This window comes from Macrobrachium nipponense, chromosome 33 (genome assembly GCF_015104395.2).
Source record: "Macrobrachium nipponense isolate FS-2020 chromosome 33, ASM1510439v2, whole genome shotgun sequence".
In the NCBI taxonomy this organism is placed as follows: Eukaryota; Metazoa; Arthropoda; class Malacostraca; order Decapoda; family Palaemonidae; genus Macrobrachium; species Macrobrachium nipponense.
In genome coordinates, this window is record NC_087219.1 from 57,924,380 (window position 1) to 57,949,393 (window position 25,014).

Below are 25,014 nucleotides of genomic sequence, written 5' to 3' on the forward strand. Positions count from 1 at the left end.
ACTAAAACAAGGAGGAACAAACGAGGAAAATTTTCATTGTCGTGAAAGATGCTTCATGTTCATTAGTTGTCATGAGATTTTGCTGTGTTAGTTGAGTTGTAACTTAGCGTTCGATAGAGTTGTAAAACGTTAAGAAAAAAATAGTTATAAGTGTTTTGTTTGTATAAAGGTTTTTCCAAATACCAGTGCCAAGGGGTACCACAACATGACCATCCTACAGGGCACTTGGGGTTACCCCTACCTCTCTCAATGAAGATTCCACTGCCAAGCATGATCTTAGACTAGGCTATACAGTAATTCAAGAAGGCCTACCCTAGACTAATCCTGTTTGAATGAGGAATTATGACTATTTTTGGTAAATATAGTTAGGCTATATAGGGTAAAACACCACGGCAGGCCAAACAGGCCACCTACAATCAACGCTTGCCACCCTCCGAAAAAGTACATTATAACGCGTCCTGACACCGGAGATGGGCATCAGTCGCGACTTGTTGTTGGTGAGAAACGGAGCTAAAGACCTCTACTCTTCTTTCAAAGTAAGTATTTTCTCCAAAGTTAGAAATTAAGGCTAAATTTTAAGATTTAAACAGAGGGTACTGAAAACGGTCTCAAACGTAGTGCAAATCTCACCAAAACGCGTTCAACATTTTTACTTACAACTCGAGGTATTTAGAAGATTGACGCCATCTTGATGTTTACGGAGTCGCTTGTGTCAATAAACTAACCATTTCCTGTGATAAATCCGCACACCACTTGTGCCCACAGACGCTGGGGCACTTTTATCACAACAAACGGAAAACTTTTCCTCACCGAGTAAACAACTGTTTTGTAGAAGACGACGACGAAGCGTGCACTTCGATAATTTTTTAAATAAATAGTAAAACATCAATATTTTACATATTTATGATGATTAATTTGAAAATATTCGTTATTGAAAAAGTAACTCGATTCTGACTCAAATTTAAGTAATTAATTTTTGGAATTCGAACGTTCTTTCAAGTCCTGTATCATGACGTCACGACATCTTGACTTTCGTACCTATTGTAAATAATTGCTTTACTCAACTTTCTTGCAGAACAGTTTACCAGTTATTCATGCAGATTATCAGCTCTTCATGTAATTGGTATAATCGTAATGCGCATATATATCTTCATTATTTACTTTCTGGATATATGAAGATGTTTTACTGCCGGATTATCGCCGTAGTGTGACGCAATCGTTTTCGGTCGATGCGCCTCTGTTTTCGCACCATAAGAAATTATGGGGCCGAATTTGCAATGACCAGAAAGTCGTTAAAAGAGGAAAGTTAGCATTGAGGGGCATATGTTTTTTGATTGAGAAAAATACAAATTTATTCAATAGCTGTTTTGTAAAAAATACTTGATTACAAAAAACTTGATTGACAACTAAGCAGCATACCTACTATGGGTTTCAGAGACAGTGCAAGCACGTTTTTGGGCAATACCCATTTCTGTAACGAACACTCGTATCAGAACGAGATTTTGTATAGTACATTACACCCAGTGCCGTAATTTATAAGGGTATCGTGAATCACTAATCGTAAAGAATAACGACACTTGTCCTTGTACCAAGAGACTAAAACTCCATTATGCAGAAATGGATACGAACACGCGTATAAAGCTCCACCTACCCTCTCCCCTCCCTTCCACCGCCACCCCTTTCCTTCGTTCCTTATCGCCTTCCTTTCTTCTCTCTCCTCCTCTCTTTCTCTCTCCTCTCGACTTTCTCGTCTCTCTCTCGTCCTCTCTCTCTGTTGCCATTCGGCATGTGTTGACCCTCCAAACTGGGTATAAGACTACACACAAAACGTTGAAATTGGTGAAATTATGCTATGTATTGGAAGTATATATACATAATTATTAAAGCAATTTTATCATTATTGCATTACTATGACAAATAGAATTCATGGAAACTGTTTATAATAATGAAACAGCGTATGTGTGAAGCCTCCACTAATGTGGCAACGATGATTTTGCCATTCTTAGCATGCAAACATTAAAGCATGCAAACATTAAAGGTTACATTTATTTCTGGCATACGGTTATTAAAGAAATTCAAAATACTATTATAGACTGAAATCTATTAAAAGTGCTAGCAAAAACTAAAAAGCAAAAAAAAAAAAAATATGTATATAATTCACTTCTCCGTAGTCGTTCCTCTATGCACTTATCCATGGTCGTTCCTCTATGGTTTTCGGCAGCCAGATGTACGAAAACGTTAGAAACATTTGATTGTATCTACTTTAGAAATATCTGTAATTTTTCGGGGTAATTTGGTTGCAAAAAAGGGATAATATACATGAATTAAATTAAAATCTTTAAATAACAAAGTAAATTTAAACTAAATAACAAGTAAAGTAAACAATTTAGGGAATAAAACTTTGCAGTTTCGTCGTCTGCTGTTCGTAACTGTGTTTGTGGCGCGCGCGCTTAGGAACTAGCAACAGTAACGGGTTTAAAGTGCAATGTGGAGTGAACTGAGACCAAAATGTGTATAATAACAATCAAATAAGCACTGTGGAGTTTCAGTTGTGATGGCAGTAAGGATAAAAACCGCCGATTACAAGGTAAGAATGAATTCAGTTCAAACCATAACCCCGGGAATAACAAGTTTCATACTTTCACTAATATAGGCAACAAAATGTTGTTTTATTGTGCTGATTACAACTGCAATCTTGAGTAAGATCAATAAACGTTACATATATACGCTAACATTGTTCAAATGAGTGCTGGGAAGCCTGGGGAAAGATGGTGGCCGTCACTGATCAGAACCTTCCATGCAAAACGTAGCCGCCATATTGGATTTCAAAACTGCCTTGAAAACATATTTTACGAAGAGCTCACATGCTTATTTCAGTTCGTATGGGGCTTTCATATATCACATTATGTTGACGAAACTTCAATCTTTTAAATGGTATGCTTAGAGTTGGAATTGTATTCTTGTTTCACCAATTAAATATCGAGTGAATAAGACCCGTCCACCGTGGTGAGGGTTGGCCTTCCGTGGTGTTTTACCCTATGTACATAAATTCATGGAAAACTTAATTACATGGAACTTAGCCTGTACCCTCATTAAACTAACCTAACTTTGTGGCCTATTGTAACCTAGTTAAAAATCAGCCATGTAAACTTTGCATAGGCTATCCTTAACGATTTCTGAAGAGGCATAGGCTAGACTATATCCTGTTAAAAGGCACCTTAGCCTAATTTTACCTCATTTTAGTTTAAGTTTTTCTCAAATCTTTCAGGTAGCCTTACCCATTGACATATATTGTGTACAATTATCTGGTACTGTGTGGAGTAGGGTATCAAATGATGTACACCTTACTGTATATTATGAAGGAAAAGCAATTCCCATGATCTGTAGTTGATATATATTTTTTTTAAGTCTCAATATAAAGTTATTTTTTTGTTGTAGTTTTGAAATACGCACTTGTATTGATTTCTGGAAATCAAAAATTAAATAAAATTAATATTTCCAGGGATCTAGTCCAGAGATCTAGTCCAGGGATCTAGTCCAGGAGTTCTGAAGACTAGGTAAATTAATCAAGTCCAGGAGACTAGGCCTGGGAGAAATTTGGCATGATGTAATGAGTAATAAAGAAACAAGCTGAATACCAGGAATTTTCTTCAATACCCTTAAAATGGAAATCAGCACTTCAATTACCTCCCAGTGGGAAGACATCACCTGGCCTCATCAGTAGTAAGACCTATACACACAAGGAATATCATGTAATAGCAGGTAGGACAGGCCTACCCTAATTCCCCGGCAGCGTAAAGGTCATTAGTCTTCATACCCACCGTGTCAACTATGACAGTACCATTCTCCGACCCCTGTCTCCAGGCAAGAAGACTGACAACAGTGCATATGTACAATAGTATTATTATCTTTGTATATGTACAATATTATTATTCTTATTCTCGTATCTTAATGTCGTGGTGAGGGAAAAATCCTCCCGCGACACTGGGACTTTACGGACACCCTGAATTTCGTAACTCAGTTTTCCATGATTACAGTCGTGTCATGTATTTTTTTTAGATATGTTTATCTCATAAATATATCGAAGGAATACTATTGGATTGTTGACCCGGGACTGTACTGCTCCCCTCATCAAAACATATGTTTTAAGAGATGGGCAAAACATTGGAGTTTGATCATTATTACTCTCTTTAACTGGGATGTATTTAAATGTTCTTCGCCAACGCCAATGGATTTCTGAGCAAGATTGGCAAAGAACCGAGTATTCCATAAGACTACAGATGAAATGAGACTTCTACCAAATTTCTATGAAAAAGAGGAATGGATTAATTATGGCTTTAAGGAGATATTCGTGGTAAGTAACATACACTGAAGACAACAGAGTAATCTGGGTTCTTTTAGGAACCGTTCTGCTCAATAAATGTACTACTCATATAGTAGCTGTCCCATAATTTGCATAGACTTTATTTCGGTAGACAGGTTAGCGTTTGCGTACACGATTTACACGCAATTTGTTTTCGTCTTCGTTAGTGAGTGGTGAGAAAAGTACCCCTCAAGATACGAGAAATCCGACATAAATACCGTAGCCTAGAGCAGGGGTTCCCAAACTGCGAGTCATGACCCCCAAAGGGGTCATGAGCCCTTTTCTGGCGATGTCATGAAGGACCCAACATTTTGAGGAAATTTTTTATGATAGTTAAGGATTTTTGTGAGTTTGTTAATATTTAGTTTTTGTCGTACGAATTGATTTGCTTATATAAAAAAGCAAGTACATCCTTGTAATTTAAATACATGATTAAATCAGTCCTTGTTAATAAACATCAATTAGCATTTTTGTTTGTTGTTATTGCTTTCTCTGCCGTGAAAAAATCTTTAATTTAATGCTTAAAATGTATCTGCGCCACTGGAAATTAGTACATTTTTCAGAAGGCTCATAAAAGTGGGGGTCATTGTAGGTTTGGCACTACTGAAAAGGGTCACGTACTGGACAAGTTTGGGAACCACTGACCTATAGAGGGTCCCCCTTGCATTGTTCACCTGACATGTATAATGAATGCCCCAAATCCTAAATAAGAATGGATACTCTATCCGAGAAATCAGTAATAAGTAAATGGGTTAAAACAACAAATGTCCGCTCCGTAAATCTAGACGAAAACTGCTGTCAAAGCTTTAAAGTAAAGGATTCGCGCATCACAACTATCACCGAGATCGAGACGGAAGTTTCGTGATCAAGAAAGTCGCTCGAAAGGACCAGGCTAATGATATTAGGCTGTTTTTCATCATGAGAATAAGAAAATTGCCAATCTGCTTCATAGTTTTAACGTCAAGACCTTCACTGTCACAGTGAATACATTGTTAGCATGAATTCATTGTCTCCGTGGATTCATTAATTATCAGCATGAATTCAGTGTCACAGTGAATTTATTGTTAACATGAATTCCTTGTCACAGTGAGTTCATTAACACAGAGCCTGAAAGGGAGGAGTGCCATCCACCGACTAAAGAGAATGAAGATAGACGCTCTCAATAATCATCTTCATAGCATTCAATCTATACACCGGGAATTCCTGCCTCTTCAAATGTGTTTCCTTTCATCTCCTGAAAGGTACCTACCCCAAAGAACGGAGCCCTTTGCGGCGGGCAGTAGACAAAGATGCCAAGATAATCAGCAAAGAAAGTGACTCCCAGCGGCTCCGTTTCTTCAAAGCCTTGCTAACACGTTACCTTCCCAACGACCAGCGAAGAGAAGTCCGTCCCCGACGCCCATCTTGAACATAATGAAGCTTCCTAGGGAGACGCCTTAACGGCCGCCGACGACGGAGAGCAGAAAACAAACGACGACCAAGATGCGTAAGGAAACACTCACCAATTAGCAACCAGACATTATCCAAACCCACCAAGGTTTATAATTTCAGGTTTTACATGCTAATGAGCAAAATCTTGGCTAATTTGGTATATCATCCTTTATAATTGGAGAATTTTTTTACCCCTATCTCCGGAAAAGAATAATAATAATAATAATAATAATAATAATAATAATAATGAATTGCTTCGAACGAATTTCTAAGAATGTCTGAAAAAGAGGATGAAAGTGACTAACAGCCTCAGCTTCTTTGCCCAAACGTGAAAAACCAAACATGAAAAATAAATATAAATAACTAAATGACAAATCATTATTTTAAAAACAACCTAAACGAAAGAAAACTGAAGACTGACAGGAGAGAGAATAAAAATACGATTCAGTTGAATAAAGAATAGTATAGTAGAACAAGCACATCAGTTGCCCGTGTGTCGTTAAAACAATGACGAAGAGCCATTCAATTAAGGAAGGGATTTTTTACAAGCGATGCTATAAGAGCCGTTTTAAGCTCACGTAAAAGACAGCTGCTCGGAGTCGAGGCAAATGAGTTTTGGCATCTGAATACCAAAAAATCCGAAAGGAAGTGTTGATTTGTTGTTAGGCTGATAGGTTTATATAAAACATACTATCTAAACGAGCTCGATGACGTGCAGTTCTTACTCTGCCTAACCTACCCCATCCGGGGCGGACAAACAGGCTTGCAGGAGAAGGGTGGATGTGTCATGTTTCCACTATGCTCCCGATCCCTACCTGCAGCGAACAAACAGGCTTGCAGGAGGAGGGTGGATGTGACATTTCTCCCCTACCTTCCTGATCCCCTACCTACACCGACCCTACCCAAGACGGACAAACAGGTTTGCAGGAGGAGGTTGGATGGATCATATCTCCCCTACCCTCCTGTGTCCCTATGTACCTCGCCCACCCAGGCTGGACAAACAGGTTTGTAGGAGGGCAGATATGTCATGTCTCCACCAACCATCCTGATCCCCTACCTACCCAGAACCCATCCGGGGCGGACAAACAAGATACACGGATTTTATTATTATAGAAGATTATATTCTAGCTAGATATCAACTATATAATTATTGTATATAAATGTATAGTTCATATTATGGAAACCATTTGGAGGATGTGTAGAGAAGAAACTCTTAACTTTACAGTAAGGATTCTTAAAACTGCAAATTATACGGCGGTTTTCAGAACATTAACTAAAAGATGGGCGTCGTAAAAGAAATGAAATTAAGAAAATGCATAAAATGACTTCCAAATCAAACAACTTAGGCGAGAACAAAGACAACTACAAACCTAACTATATAGAAATTACAAGAAAATGGAATGGAAACTATAGATATTAAAGTCCTAGCACACATATGGCCTCACGTTCAAGACAGGCAAAAAAAATAAAAAAAACCCTTGATTATAACAAAAAAAGATAAGTCTACCAAGGCATGACTAAAGCTTTACGATATACCTAAAGGAATATTGTCAGGGAAAAACCATTGTATACAAAAGATTAAGCACGTAAATGGAAATAAATTACGTCAAAAGTTGTATTGAATCGATAGTTAGCCATGCAGCGGGAAAACAAGCTTTCAAAATCTGTGCGGGCGATGGAGTACCCCGATCAATCACACTTATTCCAGAAGAAGGCAGCGAGAGAGAGAGAGAATAATGATTTTGAGCTCGTAGCCACGGACTCCGTGTACATGTGCAGTACGTGTTACTGGGGATGGATACGAACTCTCTTTATTCTCTCGTTTGTACCAGAAAATATTCCATGGGATTTTACATTATCATCTACTCCAGGAACTCCATCAGTACCAGCTATACGTCATCTCTTTCAATGCAATTGGTCATTGAAAGGATACAAATTGTACGGAATGGGAACATGCAGGCTACATTGATGGGGTACCCATGGAACTATAAACATGGAATGGACAATGGACATGCGCGTAATCGCCGTGTGCATGCTGCCATTGCAAAGGGTGGAGACAGCTTTGTATCACAATGGCCACCTCGCCATATTGGAGTGTAATCTGTCAATTCTCCGTGACAATATATTTTCGTCTACGACGACATTTGTTGCATTATGTTAAAGTAAATTTAGTCACATTATTCAATCTACTAATTTCTATTTACATGATAATACATGTAAAATAGACCTAAAATTATTAGTATCAATAATAAGACTGACATTAATAAGTGATCTGTAAAAATAAACTATTTGTATGAACAAGTGTGATTCTTTTTGTAATAATAACTGATATAAGCAAGCAATAAGCAGAAGTCAACATAATTACAATTCAATTCCATTGTGTCATGGTGATGGGGTTAATCCCTAGGTAACAGACTAGCAAGGTAATATGACCTACGTAGTGCATAAAATGCAAAGTAGAGTATAAAGACTTTGATCCTTAGAAGGATATTAAATATATTGGGTTCAACAGGCTTTAGTGGTAAAATTTATTACACAACTCTATGGCAAAGACATGAAATCACTCAGTCTCAGCGCATGCATGATTATTTCTATTGTATGAGACATTTGCGTGCTATATTGGGTTCATTGGAAAGTGCTTTTCAAGAGCATTTAACCAAGGATGAATTTATTAAAATTTATATTAAAAAATTGGGAACAGCAGAGTAAAAAAGCGAACCAAGGTAAAATGCATATCTGGATATCTTTGATTAAAACACTGTAGCGCCGTATTTCCTACACACTTACGCTTAATTATATGCATTTAGAAGGAATTTTCAATAGCTTTCCAAGGAGCCTATATTTATTAAAATCGGTGAAAAGTTAAGGACGACAAGCGTCTGCAAGACTATGCTTTATTAGCATAATTCAGCGTCATTTCCACCCTTTCCAATGGCGCCGCGCAGTAACAATCAGCGTCAGTACATTTAGATGCGCATGTCTATATCATGTTTCTAGTTCCATGGGGGTATCTACCTGAGACATGCAGGCTACGTTGATGCAACAACCTGCAACATACAAAAGAGTGAAGAGTAAATTGTCTCTCCATCTTATACAAATAGTTTTTCGAAATCATCATTAGTAGCCAACAAAGTTCCTTTTAAATGACAGGCTTTGCCGTGGCTGTCTGTATTCCAAGGCCTTGCGAGATCTTTCAGTGGCGTTGTCTTGCTTGTGGATATTCTTGGCTGCTAGTTCCTTGTTGGACGAGTAGTTTACATGCTCATCTACCGATTCGGTAGTCTTGAGTTCGATTCCCCACTCTGCCAGCGTGGAATCAAGAGGAATTTGTTTCTAGTGATTAGAAATAAACTTCTCGATATACTGTGATTCGGATCCCACAATAGGTTGTAGGTCCCGTTGCTAGATAACCAATTGGTATTCCTAGCCACGTAAAAATATCTAATCCTTCGGGCCAGCCCTAGGAGAGCTGTTAATCAGCTCAGTGGTCTGGTTAAAGTAAAATATATTTTTTTATGTTAAATAATCGAATGATTATTTTCATCAGATGAATGTTTATATCCAGTGATCTGTGCTTATCATAATATTCAGTTTCATTAAGTTTAACACTTATAATCTTTGCAGCCTGGATATTCTCTTTTCCTATTATGTGCACTCTCCTTACCCAGTTTTAGACTAATTGGCTTCTTTCGTAAGGATGCGTGCTTAATAATAATAACGACAATGAAAAGAGAAAAGTTAAAGTAATGTCTCGGAAAAATTCGGAAAGTTACCTATAAAATATATGATCTGGGAAAATCCAGAATGAACAAACACCACATGTAGCAAGTACGAAGGAAACGTAATAAAAAATCTAGATCTACACTAATCCACAAATCGAGAAGAGAGTTGTTGGACTCTCTCTATGTCAGCTGAGCCCTGAACCGATTCATTTTCAGTTTCTTGAAGTTTACTAAACTTTTTAAACTCAGTATCTCAGACTGTGTAAAAAAAATATATAATCAAAGTTGACACTATGCTGTCACTTGCTTGGATGCGGAGATACTGACGTAAACGAAATTCAGCGCTACAATTTTTCATTGGAAAGTGTCTGAGGATTTTGCAATGTGGAAACATCTCAAGGGATCATAAAAAAATAATAATAATGAATAAATTAAGAAATTCGATTAAATGAAGATCGTTCTAAACTGGAAAAAAAGGAATAATCATGCAACTCTTCCTAACACGATGATGGAATGCTCATAGAATAATATAAAGAAGAAATTTTTCAAAGATGTATATATATTCCACTGCAAAATTCGCGTGAAGAGATCATGAAAATAAATGCGAATAAAGAAGAGGAATTTTACGTCAAGAGATAACAATTTGAAGTTCGAACTTCTCCAAATACAAGAAAATTTATTACAGTAAGTCAATAAACCAGGACGATGATAAACCCATTTCCACTTGATTGTAAAGGTCGAAGGATTTGAAATCTGCATAAAATCAACGCTGGAATGGACGTTCCTAATCAGGATTCAAGTTGTAAATGACACGAATCTTTCATTAGAATATATTCTCGAGCAATCACCAGTGCATTAGCTTGAGAGAGACTGACAAACACTACACATAAATTGTATATCTACTTAGCTCAAGGTCTCGCATATTTTTGGTAGATACACGCGATTTGTTTCCGTCGATTACATTCGCATACATAAACATACTCGCACTCACATTTCCATGACACAACAGCTCCTGCACAGAAGGAAAAGTATACAACCTTTCGAAGACAATAAGCTCCGTAAAGGGATTAGCTTCATTTTAAGTTTATCAGTCATAGACATCTCAAAAATAACGCCTTAATGATGTTACAGTCATTGTTTCAAAGTTAGTAACGGTGGAGTTGTGAGCTGAGTTTGATTCCGCCAGAAGGAGATAAGTAGAAAAGCAAGACCAACCCACATGACGCCAAAACTTCAGTTTTGAGGTCCAGCATTCCGACTATTAGAATATGATGGAGTTAAGAGCCGATGGAAATAAAACGTTACTAGAATAAAGTGGTCGAGATATTGGGTAATATTTGCGCCGCACAAATGGGCGGTTTATACAGATCGTTTACATAAAAGAGCGCACTGTGATCATTTTTATATTCACAAACAATAATTAAATAATTAACAAATATCGTTTAATATCCTATTCACTGTACCTTGGGAATAACTTACACCCAAGGGAATTAACGCCAGATGATTGAAGGTTAATCATTAGTCAATTATTATTAGTAAACACACTGGGATAAAATTCAAGCTTCCAAAGAATATAGTCTTCATTTAAAAGAAATGACAGAAGATACTAGGATATACAGAAATAGGTGATCGATTATTAGAAAACATAGGTAAATTAACAAATAAATAAATTTATAAAATTGTAAATAAATCATTGAAAGTACAATGATAAATGTTTTAGGGTTGTAATGTATTACATCTTCGCTTGAACTTTTCAGGTTCTAATGGAGCAACGTTCAACGGTGTGAGGAAAAACTAATCTTTGGAATTGAGAAGTTCCATAGCGAAGCATAATTAGTACTACATACGGTTGCTCTAGGCATGAAAAGAGGATCAGGGGTTAACTGTGATACCAAAAATTCTTTGTTATACAATTTATGAAAAATTGACAAATAAGAGACAATCTTAACGAAAGCTGGAACATATCTGAAGATTAGGTCTAATCTGTTACCAGAAATATGAGTGGAATCCTCGATTAGCTGGACAAAATTGGAGGATACAAAGAACTTAGGAAGAGCTGATCAGAAGCGTTGATCAGTGGAGTCTGAATGGAGCCTCTCGCAGTCCCCTCTGACTCTGATAAAGACGGAAGCTTTTGAATCCTGAGACTGAGCCGTAGTAACCCACGACCACTGCCCACAACAAAAAGACAGTCACATAGAGTCGTCAGTATTTGGATTTTGGTAAAGAGCAAATGCATAAACACTGTATAAAGCTCTCTAAAATTCTTTAAACACTGTACAGCTCATTAAAAACCTTGAAACAAAAAACTTCGTGACGGTAAATATGTTGACTAGGCCTAGTGTACACAGCCATACCTTGCGCATGGAGGATGTAACAACGGTACATGAAGTCAGGGACATCAATCCTTAGGACTGTAAATTCAACCTTTTACTTGGAATTACATGCAAGTATCTTAGATTTTTAAAAAATCACATCGTAGTTACGGGAACAACTCTGGAGATCCAGAAAATTTCACCTTAGGTCTCGAAATGAGTAATAGGCTCAGGGTTAAAATCAATGTCTTCGGAAAGAATTTAATTGACAACATAAAATTAGAAGCAAATCTAATAAATAAATCCATAACAAAATCAACTTAGTGAAAATCAACAGGAAAACGAACAATTAAATCAACAACAACAATATTTACGTTAATTACAAAATTCCCTTTAAAAGGATGTATAAAAAGAGCGTGTCATTAAAGAATAACAAGTGTCGGAAGCAACTGGTCGAGAAACCCGCCAGGATGACCACATCAACTGAAAGAAGGCAGAGGGGATTTATATATAATAATAACAAAAGCTAAGAAGGAAATGTTTAAGTAAAGCGGAAGGCACTTTCCTGATAATCACCGAATCTAGTATGTATCATCTTGTAGGCTACCATGTCCAGGATCCAGATTCTCTGGATCCTGCTTGACCGTATCACAATTCACAAGATTACTGCGAGATGATAGTCGTCAGTCTCTCTCTCTCTCTCTCTCTTCTTCTGTCGACGTCATCTCTCTCTCTCTCTCTCTCTTCTCTCTCTCTCTCTCTCTCCTATGGACGTCATTTCTCTCCCTCTGTCTCTCTCTCTCCTGTGGACGTCATCTCTCTCTCTCTTTATCTCTCTCTCTTTCCTGTCGACGTCATTCTCTCTCTCTCTCTCTCTCTCTCTCTCTCTCTCTCTCTCTCCTGTCGAATTGTCATAAGGAGTTTCCTGTTTCACTTAAAGACTTCCCACAACATTTTCTCTTTTAAAAAATGATTCAATCATTTTCATTGGAGTCTGACCACATACCCATTTTTCTTCCAACGTTTCGAACCCCACCACTCTCCACACGCACACACACACACACACACACACGCATACACACATATGCGTCTCTCCGACTTAAGCTGTCACCGAATTGTCCGAACGTCTGTCCTTTTGACGAAAAGATAAGCAATCGCTTTTCAATGGAGCACTCTTTAATATATTCGTTGATTCCCCAAGTGAATTGATGAATAAATTTGCTTTGTGTTTACTCAACCGAAAATTGCATTCTTGTCACAACATCGAGACTCGAGGATTAATATTTTTATTTTCTTCCCTGTTATCAAAGCAAATAGAGTTTTGTAGATTCCCTCAGAATACAGATGACCTTCGCAACATGATGTTAATCTTAGTACCCTTGAGTTTTAATTTAAAACATAAGTATCTCAAACGAAAAAGTGCCGAGCGAATTATGTCATTTACGTATACTGAACTCGCGGGAGAAAAGAAATGACTATCGTGTATGTAACTACATAGAACCGTTTACTTTGGAGAGAGAAGAAAAGATACATGCGTACTCGTAGGACTGCACATGTATACAATCAGAGGCACTGAGAGATAATTAGACTTTTAGGTGTAAAGGAATCAAGGCCTGGACGACACTCCAAGGGAAGCATCCACATAAAACTAAGATGCTTTGTTACGAACGAATAGAATGAAAATGCGACAGTATCTTTCCCGTTCATGACCAGAATAGACTTTTTTTTTTGCCCAATTTTTGAATGATTCTTATTGGTAATGTACATGAAACTCCACAGTTCACCTGTGTTTATCTAACAAATTTTAAATGTTCATCAATTCTCTTTTCAGCGCCTTTAAAAAAGCGATTATGATGCCTTTCATGTTGGTGCCAAAAAACACTTTTCCTAAAACTCAGACCTCATTGGGCACCTTTTTTGAAGAGAGCTGATTCTGTCTTGATCTCCTTATTCATTTTAGAAATATTGAAAGTTAAACCGCCTTTTCCATCTCTTAATACTCAATCGTCAGCTATTCAAATTTTTTTTTTTTTCATGATTTTGCTGTAATTTTAAAGTTTCTTTCGTTTACTTCATATTTTTGTTTTGAGTTTTATTCTAGACTTTGTTCTGGAAATTTAGTTCTCCTCTCGTTTTTAAAACTTTGTGAATACGTTTACACTTGTATAATTGTGAAATGCCATAAAATTTTACTGTAAACGTTTTTAACGTATTAACGTAACTTGATCGTGTATTTTAGGTGTTATTTCTTACTAAATTAACTTATAGGTAAGTATTAATTTAATTTTATTCAAGAAATTCTGCATAGTTTTGTAAAACATCTTATTATAATAATATTAAGATGCAATATATTAATACATATATGTATATTATATATATATATATATATTATATATATATCTATATATATATATATGATATATATATATATTATATATATATAATATATATATATATATATATATATATATATATATATATATATATATATATTATATATATATATATATAGATATATATTATATATATATATATATATATATATATATATATAATATTATATATTATATATATATATATATATATATATTTATATACATTCTTCAAGATTTAAGCCAGAACCAAGGAAAGAAATAGTCTTTTACCCAAGTTTAAAGCATCTATACTAGTTGCCCCTTTGACTTTGGAGGAATCCATTCTCCTTTTTCTTTTGAAAAGCTATCTCTTCTCCCATTCGTTATTGGAATTACCCCCCACAGGGACTGTAGGAGGAGCTTACCAGGAGAAAACTTCAAAAGGCCTTGAACCCAGGAGCGGAGCCTCAGAAGAAGACCAGACTTCGGCGAGGTCAGACACCTGGCTCCTTACCAGATGCCGTTGCCACCTCCCCCCCATCTCCTGGGCCTGGCTTTCCCATGCTTTGGGAAGCCCCAAGTATATTTTAAAAGTCCATAGTGCCGAGACTTCAAGGAGAAGACAACCAGCCTCATTACTAAGGTACTGTAAGGGAAATTCCATTTCAACCAGGGAATAGTTTTACCTTTGTCTGTATTTCATTTCCTTTTTCCAAGGCGACTTTGTGCAGTTTTCATCCTCCCCCCCATCCCCATCTGGGCTCAATTCTGTAATTACTCCCCTGTGATACTAGTAACATCCCCCTAGTGAATTTACGCCACGAAATAGTTCCTGCTGTGTAAATTTCCCAGTCATTTCCTTCCCCCATGAGAGGCCTTTTGATTGAGAGAAAGCAGTGAGTAACATTCGCCCTCGTGTGCCCCCTGCCTTATGCCTGTGTCCTCTATTTGCAGACAAACGCTGTGCCTGGCTGTGGTAAGAACTTGGAAATCCTTCGAAGCTTGCAATTTTGATCCGTTGCGCAATTTTCCTAAAAGCGTGGCTGGACTACTCCCACCACGTGTTTGGGTGGACTGGAAAGCAGTTCACCTGCCCTTGTGTTCCAGGACCTCTGTAAATTTATGTAAATATAGTGCTTTTAAAACTAGAGTCCTGCTTTTATGTAAATTCCTCCCTCCTCAGTAAAACCGGCCTTATGCCTGAGAAGTTTAGTTTTTCAACTTTTTTTTCTTTGTTCAAACCCCTCGTCCTCTAGTCAAGGCCTAAATTTTCAATGTAATTGTATTTTCTGGGAGCAGACGAGGTGGAATTTTGAATATTATTTATATATATATATATGTATAAATATAAATCACTCCCCCAGAGATTAATACAATATAAACATTCAGTTAGCTACGTCCAACAAACCTCAGTGATTTTTAACCACACAAATAATCATGATCACAGCATAAACTGGAATTTGTCACATATAATCTATAACAGCTATCAATAATTGGTTCAAAAGCCAGATGTTAGAATCAGCACTAATTAAACAAAGAAACACATCGAACCTCTCAAAGAAGTTTGAGACAGATATTATAGATAAAATCTTCTTCCAACCAGCGATTAATAAGATTAAGGAGAAATTGTCAACTGGAGTGACGTAACGGCTGATCTCTGGAGATCTTGGTATAAATTCCGCTTTTCTGTAACTCTTACCCTCATTCATTACCTGCCTGAAGAGGGAGACGGTTTTTCTCTGTAATATAACATTAACTTTCTACATTTTGGCTTTATGGGCTCCTTAAAATAGATGGAATTCTGTTTTAACAGGAAATAGTTTATAGTCATATATATATAACCATTTTCTGTTAAAACAGAATTCCATCTATTATAAGGAGCCCATAATGCCAAAACGTAGAAATTTAATGTTAAATTACAGAGAAAAACCGTCTCTCTCCTCTCTTCTCTCTCTCTCTCTCTAGTCTTCTCTCTCTTTCTCTATATATATATATAATAATATATATATCCCTATATATATATATATATATATATAATATATATATATATATATATATATATATATATATATATATATATACGTAAATTATGGTGTAATTTCATTGTAAGACATATTTAATGTAACTTATCGTTTTAATGTAATTCACTGTGTGTTTTAAGTGTAATTTCCTGTTAAGCTGACTTATAGATAACTATTAGTTTTAATTCTATAATTGTAAAGTTTTCTATAGCTTTTTATTTATTGCTGTTGTAGAATTCCCTGAGGATGCAATAACGTATTGCGAAATGTAATAATAAAATGTCCAATTCCTGTGCGTTCCTGCCTGCCTTCATCTACTTAATACAGTGGGTATGTATAAATATATATAATATATATATATATATATATATATATATATATATTATATATATATATATTAATCTATATATATATATATATATATATAATATTATAATAGGGGAGACCGGGGCTAGTTGGCTACAGGGGTAAGTTGGCATACTCAAAATATCACCCCGATATCTTTTCAGTCTATGCTGTTAAAAAAGAAAAAAAAGATGAAATGTGTTCTGGCGTATTCCCGTGAAGATATTGGACAGACTAATGGATTTCTCTGTCACTTGTTTCATATTAATTGCTGACTTCAAGACAGTAATTAAGGAAGCGCCTCGGAGATGGATGAATGATCGCTTTGAGCGATTACGGAAAATCGTTTGAAAGTTTCCTTCACGTAATTTTTTTTTATTTTTGAATTATTGTTGGAGCTTTGATGTCTATATTTTACAGTAAGACTGTGAAACCAGGAATTTCACGATATCCCCGACGTATTCAGGTAATTCGTGAAATCACAATTCACTTAAGAACAATCGATCCTAGAGGGGGTAGTACTAAACGCGTTGAAATAGTGATTCATCTACACTGTTTCGCCGTGTTTAGTACTAGCCCCTCTGGGATCATATGTCCCTAAGTTCATTTTATCATCACACTTGATCCCCGAAAAGCTACTATGAAACACGGTGAAACATTGTACCCCGAAGGAGCTAGTACTGAAAACGGCTAAACAGGTTAGATGAATCGCTGTTTTGGCGTGTTTAGTACTAGCCCATAGGGGATCAAATGTTCCTAAGTGCAAACACAGCGAAACGAAACACATTAGATCACCCCAAAGCAAAGGCTGGTACTAAACACAGCAAAACAGAGTGGATGAATCACTGTTTCGCCAAGTTTAGTATTTAAGGCCCGGTCCCACTGACAAGAGGATGAATTGAGGATACAAATTTTCTTGGGATTCGGGCGGTCGTTGTTATCCGCAACAGAATTGACCAAAAATGACAAATTTTCGGCATTTGCGGAGAAGACCCAGGAGGGTTAAACTGGTAAATCTTGCCGAATGTATTGCTAATATTGCGGATATATAAAGAACAACCACGGATGAATAACGGATGTATTGCGGAAGCGGATCGGAAGCATTGCTCATTGTTCGCAAATCAGACGCCACACAAACGCTTCATTCGTGACAAATCCGTTAGATTCTCAATACATTATTTTATTTCGTGATATGGACGGTCTAGAAACGGTTTACATACTCAATACATACTCTCCCAGTCCGCAACCAAGCTGCAATTACCCATAAGTTGCAGATAAGGATAACAGCACATGTTTTGCGTATGTATTGCGGATGTCATCCGCAACCAAACTTTTGTGCAGCTCAAAAATCTCGGGAACGGAAAAAAGTGCCTCTGCGGATAATTGTGGATGTGTGCGGATGTTGGCCGACTGATACAAGCATGTATCATGAATATTGCGGATGTTTAGCGAATATCAACCAATTCTGTGTGCAACTCGTGCCCAATTCATCTTAAACGCCAGTGGGATCGGGCTTTAAGCCCCTCGGTGTTCAAATGTCCCTAAGTCAATTTGTGATATAACGAATTCCCAGAAAATTTCAGGGGTTTCGTGAAATGTGCACGGAAAGGAACAAATAAAAGATACCTCTTCTGTCTGCCTCCGATTTTGTTTCTTTCATTCCAACACCTTAAAGATCTTTCATATCTTTATGGATGGAGTGATGAGAGAAGTGTGAGAAGCGATAGTAGACGTAGGACTAGAGCTGGATAATATTGATGTTGTGAATGGAGCATGGAATCACTCATGTTGGCAGATGATATAGGGGGCTAATTTTAGATAGAAAGGGAAAATGTAGAATTTAGTAAAAGTGATCTAAAATAGTTGCAAAAACGGAGAAAGTTGCGAGTTGTTGCAGAGTCATGTGTTAAAAATGGTTTAAGATTAGAGCCCAAAGGCTGATGTTTGGAGAGGAGAGTTAATTGGGGAATTAGAAGAGAAACTAGTAAGAAGTTCAGAAGTGGTTAAGGGATGTGGAAAACTTGGTTGAATAAAAAAAAAACTATAAAAGGATTCAATGTAAATTGAAACCAGGAAGATGGAACAATAAATGTTAATATGATTGGTGGAAGAATGGAATTGGAGGATTCACGAAAGTACGTGAGCTAGTTGGATGGACAAGACAAAAATTGAGTGGAAGCATGGAGTTGACACTAGAGTATGTAAAACTTTAGGGAAAAAAATTGTGTGTATGGTAGCTAGAGTTGTTCATAAATGAAGTGACAACTAGGCCATTTTCCATAAAGGGTATGCAAAAAAAAACATGAGTAAAGCTAGATGTGCTTAGATAAAATGTTCATCAACCAGCACATACAAACATATATTGTCATCTTGTTGCCAGTTAATGATAGGTGAATTATGTATTAGATTATTTTTAAACTGTTAATTAGTTAAGAATGGTAACTGCTAGTTTTCTCCTCTCCAGTGTTTGACTTGTATGTTTTTGCTAATCCTCTTTTCAAATTCCATATTTGGTGATTTCACTGGGAGTGGTCTTCCCCCCATCCCCCTCCCCAAGGCCCCCTCCTTGCTGTCCAGTGGTGATATGGAAGTCTTCGGTGGTGATATGAGCGAGTTGTTTCCTGGACCTTGCCTTGGGCACTATTTGAACTGATCGTTGGTACTGATTTTTAGCCTCTGCTCATGTACATGGACTGGAGATTATTCACCCCCTACATACCTTTTGGATCTCCAAGTTTGCAGCTTCAGGATTTATCCTTAATGCCCTTGGTTCAGTTTTAAAGCCAAGGGGACCTCTCTGTCCCAAGGTAAAATTATATATTTATTGAGCTCACGGCAAACGTTCCTCTGCTGTCGGTTTCAGTGAACCGCTTGATACTTGCAAGCCACCTATTGATATTTTTGGATTCAGCGCTGTGATTGGATTAGCATCTGATAATCACCCTAATTTGTCCTCCAGACGTGGAGTTGCAACTTGCCTTGCAAGAGGAGAACTTTAAAACATTCGGAGAAGTTGTTAGGGATATTAGTGTGTATTTGTTAGGATATTCTTTCTTTTTGCCTTTCTCCTCCTTTCTGGACCCCCTCCTTTTTGTGGTTGAAGTGTTGGCTTCTTTTATTAGTTGTGTATTTGGGATTTGTTTAGTGATTATTTAAGGGGTGAGTGTTATTCATATATTTTTGTATTTATAAGAGGTTCAGGTGTAATTTCTGCCTAACAAATTTTGTATTAAATTTAATAGTGATTTTTCTGAAGTGTTTATTTTCACCCCTGAATTGATTTTCACACTGTGGTTTAAGGTTGTGGTACGATTTCACACCTTCTGAATTTCGTATCCTGTTAAGTGAATACGGTGTAACCCTATACTTTTGATAGGTGTATCTGTGGTGGTTAACACGCCATCACAATATATATGTGTATAGTATATATATATACTATATATATATAATATATATAATATACACTATATATTGTGGTGGGCGTGTTAACCACCCACAGATACATATATATATATATATAATATAATATATATATATATAATTATATATATATATATATACACACACACATAAAGAAAAAAGGCGGGGAAGCACGCCGGAAAATGTTAGTGTTCACGTAAACACTTTATTGCTACGTTTCAAAGCTATAAGTTAAAGTACATCTTAGTTTGCCAGACCACTGAGCTGATCAACAGCTCTCCCAGGACTGGCCCGAAGGATTAGATATTTTTACGTGGCCAGGAACCAGTTGGTTACCTAGCAACGGGACCTACGGCTTATTGTAGGATCCGAACCACATTACATCGTGAAATTAATTTTTATCACCAGACATAAATTCCTCTGGTTCCGCGTTGGCCGAACCGCGAATCGGACCTCGGACCACCGGATTGGTAGCCGAGTGCGAAATCCACTCGTCCAACGGGGAAATTTCAAAGCTACAAACACTATAAAAGGACACAGAATAAAGTCGCCAAAACAAATGCATACAAAGTATGTTTCTAAGAAGTGAAGGTTAAAATTATATACAATTTAAGAATAAGTTAAAATAACATCAAAGTAAAAAAAAAAAAATACACACAAAGTAAATTATAAGAATCAAAAGTTAAAAGAATATATATTTCAAGATTTAGTTGCAACTTGCATACAAAATTAACAGTAAACTTGTAAAAAGGACCAACCGTGTGGTGGTGGGGACAGCTCAAGAGAGGTAGATAAGAACAGAAACAGTCTGCTTTTTTTTAGAGGGGGAACAAGATACTTCATGAATAAAGGACTCGGTTATGGCCAAAAGTTGTTGGTTAGATGCCCTGCCTAAATCTCCAAGTCCTTATATTGAATTTCTTATTTGCGTTTCTTGGTATGTTTTCTGATGTTAGAGAACACAGGAGATGAAAGTTTGTTGGCTGTTCTGTAAGTGACATCACTATAGCTGTCAATACGGACCTTGAGTAACCTTGGTGTGGATCCGATCACACCGAGGACAAGTCAGACTTATAAACCTAATCAGATGTCATCATTCCAAGTAAAAAGCGCCTCAGGTGCGTGGTTGGTTTGGTGTTTGCTTCTCACCTCGGTGGTCGCGGGTTCGATTCTCGGCCATTCCATTGAGGAGGGAGAGATGTGTATTTCTGGTGATAGAAGTTCACTCTCGACGTGGTTCGGAAGTCACGTAAAGCCGTTGGTCCCGTTGCTGAATAACCACAGGTTCCATGCAACGTAAAAACACCATACAAATAAACATTCCATGTAAAGAGTCTTTGGAACTGAACAGGAGACGTCTAGTTCAAGGGTTTGTTGGGATAATATTAACATTCAAAGCAGGAAGATGACTAGATATGATTATTGAGGTCTCTGAAAAAAGTTTGGTGATGAATGAATGGCCAAACTGGCATCGAATGGCATCTTTGGAACATCAGGTAAAAATTTATGAAACGAATTTGATGGGAAAAAGTTATGGATAAAATGCGGAATCAGAGGAACTTGTTTCTGGTGGTAGAAATTCATCTCGATAAAATGTGGTTCGGATCCCACAATAAGCTTTAGGTCCCGCTGCTAGGTGACCAGTTGGTTCCTAGTCACGTGAAAATATCTAAATCCTTCGGGCAAGCCCTAGCAGAGCTGTTAATCACCTTAGTGGTCTGGTAGAACTAAGATATAGTCAACTTTTTTTAGTTATGGATATATATTTATTTGGGGGATATGTCTTTCCTTTATTGTGTCTGCCAGCTTGGAGGTCAAGGAATAACCTCGATGCAGAAAAGTCATTAAGGAATTCAGCTTAAAGTTTTAAAAACAGAAACTTTAAAACCTTATACCCAGCCCCGTGAGGGTAGCTATCCACCCTATGTACAGATGTGCTAAAGTCTTTTTGTGGTCGTTGATATATATATATATAGATATATATATATCATATATATATATTATATATATATATATATGTGTGTGTGTGTGTGTGTGTGTGTATTTATATATATATATATATATATATATATTATATATATATAAATTGCTTATACTATATATATATCTATATATTATTAATTTAATTGTTTATATCATATATCTTATATATATTTAGTATCTTATATATATATATATCTATATATGATATATATATATATATATATATAATATATATATGATATTATATATATATATATATATATATATATATATATATATATATACCTAATATATATATTATATATATATATAATAATATATATATGTATTTATATATATGTTATATATACTATATATTATCTATTCTATATATACTATGTATGTTGTATGTATGTACGGTATGTTATATTTGTGTGTATATTATATTAATGTTATGTATTGTGTTGATTTTTATATATATATATTTGTAATTTACATATATATTATGTATATATATTTATATGGGTTGATATATATATTTCTATATATATATATATTGTGTTTATAGTCCTTCCAGTTAAAAATTTTTTGGTCAGATATGAAATGTGAAAACGATTCATTATCTTGTTCTAATCAATCCGGCTGAAGAAACTAAAATGCACAGAAACCTTGTTTCTTATGATCTCTCAATAAATAATGGTGCGTGGCAAATCTCTACCCTAAACCTGACCGATGCCACCCAAAGTATTACCTAATGACTATTTGTTTTATTCGCTATATTAATGTGTGTGGCAATGTATCATCTATTTACGTTCAATAGTTGGTTTTGGATCGTCTATTGTATTTTACCTAACCTCTATTTAAGGGCAAAAGACCAATTTAAATGCTAATTGTGTAACTTGCATCGAACTTTGGATTATCCTCAGCGCAAAATGGTGGACCAGTCTCTTGGCAATATTTCCAATAGCTTTCGTTCTATGTTTTGTGGAGACACCTTTTTTTTGTTTACTGTAATAGTTATTTTACCCGTTTTTCAGTGTCCTTTTCTTCATAAATTTTGTCCTGCAATTTACTAATGTCCCTCCCTCATTATGTAGCTCATGCCATGAGGTAATTCTTTTTTATTTTGTTACTCTATTTTGATGAAATTTTCTAAGTAAAGGCTGCCACTAACGTTCGGTTATACCTGCGCAGTTATGTCCGCTATAACTGATCGTAATTAGTGGCGTTGGGTGAGTGGTTTACGTGCTCGCCTACCGATTCAGTTGTCCCGAGGTCGATTCCCCGTTCTGCCAACGTGGAATCGGAGGGATTTGTTTCTGGTGATTAGGAATTAATCTCTCGATATAAGATGGTTAGGATCCCACAATAAGCTGTAGGTCCCGTTGCTAGGTAACCAATTGGTTCCTAGCCACGTAAAGATATCTGATCCTTCGGGCCTGTCCTAGGAGAGATGTTAATCAGCTCAATGTTTTGGGTAAACTAAGATATTCAATGATCCAGCCTTGCATTCAGCGTCTGTAACCATCCCATTGTTCAACCCTTTTGGGAAGGTTTCATTTTCGCTTCATAAACTTCATTGGTCCCTTTCAGTCATGCCAGAAGATTATTTCGGGTGTGTTCTCACAAAAAGGAATCGGATGTTTTCTTTACCATTTTACTTTAGTGCCTCTACCGCATAAACCATCACACGCAATTTGCTTATCAGTGCGTTTTCTATACTTTTTTTGTGTATCTTTTCTCGTTTGTGAATTTACACATACACACACACAAGCAGAATGGAACAGGACACAGAGTAAGCCAAAGGCCAAGCGCTGGGATCTATGAGGTCATTCAGCGCTGAAAGGGAAACTGGCAGTGAGAAGGTTTGGAAGGTGTAATAGTAGCAAAACCTCGCAGTTACACTATGAAGCCATTGTTAGGAGAGATGGAAAGCAAGATGGAAGAAAGAGAATATGAGCGGAGGTACAGTAAAAGGAATGAAGGGAGTTGCAGCTAGGGGCCGAAGGGAACCTGCAAAGAACCTTAAAGAATGCCTATAGTGCACCGCATGGGTTGCAGTGACGGCACTAAATTCCTACGCGATACACACATACATAACCATACACATCTCGTCCAAACAGCAGCATGCACACGGACAATTGTCTGCGGTTATTGGCCTATCGCTAAGAACACCAATTCGGTTTACACAAGAAATAAATTCAAGCGTTGCACATAATTATGTATCCACTCGGGAAAAAAAGTTCATATTTAGCAGCATTAAGCTCAAACTTTCCCCTTTGATCCTTAGTACATAGATTTCCATACACAATCTGGATTGAAAGTATCTTACTAAAACTAAAGCTTTGACACAACTTTTATTTTTCTTATCAGTATTCGGTCGAGCGTTCCACTGGCAGTTCCAGTGCATTACTGGTTGCAAAGAAAAATGGCTTCTTAAGACATGAATTCCTCGCAGGAATAAACGTTCGCACGAAATGCACAAGAGGAGGACGAAGAAGAAGAAGAAGAAGAAGAAGAAGTGATTTACGTGAGTAAGACAAATCATTGTTGTGGCTTTGGGAAGCATAAGTCTTTGACTGACGTCGCTCCTTTGTTGTGGGAAATGACATTTGTATCTCCAGAAGATTGAGTGTTTACATAGACTGCAGTGTTTGTTTGTTTGTATGGTGTTTTTACATTGCATGGAACCAGTGGTTATTCAGCAACGGGACCAACGGCTTTACGTGACTTCCGAACCACGTCGAGAGTGAACTTCTATCACCAGAAATACGCATCTCTCACTCCTCAATGGAATGGCCGAGAATCGAACCCGCGACCACCGAGGTGGAACGCTAATACCATGCCAACCACGCCGCTGAGACGCTCTAGACTGCAGTGTGAATGCTCGTTGCATTTCGTAGCAGCAGACGACTAGAGATTTTGAAGATTGGTTTGTTTTAAATAGAGAGAGGTGCCTTCTATTTTCACGATGATTTTCTAGCAATCTTGTGGCGCCTCGTAAGCTAACACTCCAGAGGTTTTACTTCGGCACAACGAGTTTTTTGTACAGCGTATAATGCCGTGAAGCCGCTGCCCATA